This window comes from Rhincodon typus, chromosome 25 (assembly GCF_021869965.1).
Source record: "Rhincodon typus isolate 14 chromosome 25, sRhiTyp1.1, whole genome shotgun sequence".
Classification (NCBI taxonomy): domain Eukaryota; kingdom Metazoa; phylum Chordata; class Chondrichthyes; order Orectolobiformes; family Rhincodontidae; genus Rhincodon; species Rhincodon typus.
In genome coordinates, this window is record NC_063356.1 from 9,537,196 (window position 1) to 9,541,437 (window position 4,242).

Below are 4,242 nucleotides of genomic sequence, written 5' to 3' on the forward strand. Positions count from 1 at the left end.
GCCCCAAGAAGACTTTCCACATCAAGCAGATGTTCACCTGCACATCTGCCAATGTGGTATACTGCATCCGCTGTTCCCGTTGTGGCCTCCTCTACATCGTGGAAACCAAGCGGAGGCTTGGGGACCGCTTTGCAGAACACCTACGCTCGGTTCGCAATAAACAACTGCACCTCCCAGTCGTGAACCATTTCAACTCCCCCTCCCATTCCTCAGACGACATGTCCATCCTGGGCCTCCTGCAGTGCCACAACGATGCCACCCGAAGGTTGCAGGAACAGCAACTCATATTCCGCTTGGGAACCCTGCAGCCCAATAGTATCAATGTGGATTTCACAAGCTTCAAAATCTCCCCTCCCCCTACCGCATCCCAAAACCAGCCCAGCTCGTCCCCGCCTCCCTAACCTGTTCTTCCTCCCACCTATCCCCTCCTCCTACCTCAAGCCGCACCCCCATTTCCTACCTACTAACCTCATCCCGCCCCCTTGACCTGTCCGTCCTCCCTGGACTGACCTATCTCCTCCCTACCTCCCCACCTACACTCACCTTTACTGGCTCCATCCCCGCCTCTTTGACCTGTCTGTCTCCTCTCCACCTATCTTCTCCTCTATCCATCTTCTATCCACCTCCCCCTCTCTCCCTATTTATTTCAGAACCCCCTTCCCCTCCCCCATTTCTGATGAAGGGTCTAGGCCCGAAACGTCAGCCTTCCTGCTCCTACGATGCTGCTTGGCCTGCTGTGTTCATCCAGCTCCGCACCTTGTTGTTTCAGATTCTCCAGCATCTGCAGTTCCTAATATCTCTAATACCAACGCTGTTCAGTTATAAAAAGAGTAGCATATGCAGCGAAATCATAAGCACAGATGTGAAGGAGCTTACAGCTTTGCTGGAACTAATGTGCAGAGCAATTAATTTGCACCACATTTGACTAACTCTTGCACAACAATTTCACAGTCATCCAGCAGAAACCTGGGCATAACTAATTGGAATGCCAATCAAAGTACCTACATGGAGTTCAATGGGAACTTTATAGAAGCGGTACTTAGTGCTGCGTTTGTTTATTTTGCAATTAGTAATGTTTGGAATTTTGGACACCATTGTGGAAGTGAGAGGAGGAAATACAAACATAATTTCAGCACATGTTCCGAAGTGATAAGCTACAAGTCTATAAATTTGTGAAAGGATAATATTCAGGCTTGGGCTGATAAGTGGCAAGTAACAATTCACGCCACACAATTGGCAAGCAATAGACATCTCCAATGAGAAATAATCTAACCATCTCCCTTTGACGGTCAATGGCATTATCATTGCTGAATTTCCCCCATATCAACATCCTGGAAGTTATCATTGATCAGAAACTGAACTGTATTAGTCTACAAGTACAGTAGCTACAAACGTAAGTCAAAGACTGGGACTTCTGTGCTGAGTAATTCACTTCCAAATTTCTCAAAGTCTTCCCACCATCTGGAAGGCACAAGTCAGGATGGAATGCTGCACAATTGCCTGGATGAGTATAGCTCCAACACCACTCAAGGCAGCTTGTTTGGCATCCCATCTAACACCTTCAACATTCATCTTCATAACACCTCCATCACCTATGCACAATGTGTACCATCCACAAGATGTACTGCAACAACTCACCAAGGATCCTTAGATAGCATCATCAAACATATGACATCTACCACCTAAAAGGATAAGGGTAGCAGGTACATGGGAACACCAGCCACTACAAGGTCCTTTCCGAACCACTCACCATCCTGATTTGGAACAGTTCCTTCCTTGTCACTGGATCAGAATTCTAATCTTGTGTCCACTTAAGGCAGCTGGGCTTCAGCAGTTCAAGAAGGCAACTCACCACAACCTTCTCAAGGACAGTTAGGGATTGTCAATAAAGTCTGGCCCAGCTGATAACGCCCATATCCCATGAATGAATAATAAAACAAGTCACTGGGTGGACAGAGGCAGACTGCTTCCAGTAGTTAAACCCAAAGAACCGCGGACGCTGAAACAAAAACAGAAGGTGCTAGAGAAACTCAGCAGGGCTGGCAGCATCTGTGGAGAGAGAAACAGAGATGGACTTCCAAGTACAGTACCCTACAGACGCTGTCATTCCTGCTGTGTTCCTGCAGTACTCACTGTTAGTGCTTCTAGCAATTGTGAGGTTAAGAGCAGAGTTGCCCATAAATACAACAATAAATAAAAGAGATAATAAAGGAGAAATCTCTTATCACAGAAATTCATGAGTTAATGAAATTCACCTCCAAAATTAGCAGATGAAGCAGAAATGTGTCAACATTTCCAGCTCAGTTTTGCATAAATGGACAGAGAGAATGAAGTTGGAAAGATATGGACACAGTGAGGGTGAAGATGATTGAAAGCGCTTGTTTTTAAGGAGAGTAAGGAGATGAAAGATTTTCAGGGGTATGCAGGAACGTAGAGTTGAGGTTGAAATCGGATCAGCCGTAACTATGGAGGAACAGACTTGAACAGCCAAGTGGCCTACTCTTGTTTCTTATTCATACATTTGGAACGAAACGGACTGGATTTGCTGTAAGCCCTATAGGAGTTGGGATGTCATTTTGCTACAGGACATTGGTGAGGCCACTTCTTGAATACTGCATACAATTCTAGTCGCCTGGTGCAGAAAAAAACTTTACAAGGATGTTGCTGGAACTGGATTATAAGGAGAGGCTGGATAGTCTGGGACTTCTTTCCCTGGAGCGTTGGAGGCTGAGGGGTGACCTTATAGAGGTTTACAATACCAGGAGGGGTATGGACAGGGGGAATAGCGCTGGTCTTTTTTCCAAGGGTATGGGAATTCAAACATAGAGGACATAGATGTAAGGTGAGATTATGAACACTTTGGACACATCATCCCTCAATCTTCCAGGCTCAAGGAATACTACATGTTAATGCAGCTTGTTCTTATAATGTAACCCCGTACTCCCAGTATCATTCTGTTGATCTCAGCCAGACTGGACCAAGGCTGTGTGACTGAGATGAGCACTGGTGGGAGGAGGTGAGGGGAGCGAAGAGAGTGGGGTCAAGGGGGAAAAATCAAATTTAATCAACATCATATCTCCGTGATTCCTGCTAGAAAATGAATGTGTTTGGGTGTAGAAAAGATTTGACTAGCGCCCCTGAGATCAGACAGCCAGGTATGGTGTACATCGACAGAGAGAGACTGGTCAGCTGAGTGAAATGTTGCATCATGACCACTGTTGTATCAATTTCCAGCTCCAAAGGAGTTAATGTTCATGTTATATTAGCTCCACCCATTCTACTGATGTCACACACAGTCTGTGGATGGAGACAAAGAGTTCTCTTCTAGATTTCAGAGGGATTAAATGAGTCTGTGCCAGCTCTCTAAGTTCCTAGTAATTCTGCCTGACCAAATGTGGTTGTACTTGTTGCTGTCATATAGTAAGTGTTCTTGTTAGTGAAGAACAGTTCTTCTTCTACAATGGTGTATCCTGTACCACTAATGGATCGAGAGTCCCCAGACAAAGCAAAATCGAAGCAGGATTGGTGGCAGTGGTGACTTCAAACAGCCCTTACCCAGTACCACAGACTGGCAGAAGGGGCAAATACCACTAAGTGCCACTGTGATCATCCAGGAAAATACATAACAACATGGAACTGTACACAAGGATGAAATTCGACTTTCAGGACAGGAGGCATGGGAGAAACAAAAAAGGCTTAAATTTTTTTTAAAAAATCAATAGCTGTGTGGACAGACACAGTGTTGAGTTCTTCCGTTTCAATGTTATTGTAGTGTTAGCATTAATACACATTATAGTATCAGTGACAAAAGACACATTTTGTCAAAGCCCTTCATCTTGCAAACATCAGGACAATTTGCAAGAATACCTCAAAGACTGGTGGAGCGTATTAAACAGACTATTCCATTGGTTGCTTGTGACAAGAAACAGGATGGCCGTATCTAACCAGCCATTGCTTGCCAACCTCGCAATGCAGTTTCCAACCCTAGATGTGATTCTGCAACAGAACAATGTTTTTTGGATAATCCTGAGTGTATGAAGAAATATGCTAACAACTAAGTTAGACCTCATAGTATGGTGTACTTAAAGCTATGTAAATTAATACACAGGACTCTGTTCTTTGCAGACAGAAACAACAGGAAATCACATTGATAACACAGTGTGGAGCTGGAGGAACACAGCAGGCCAGGCAGCATCAGAAGAACAGGAAAGCTGACGTTTCAGGTCGGGACCCTTCTTCAGA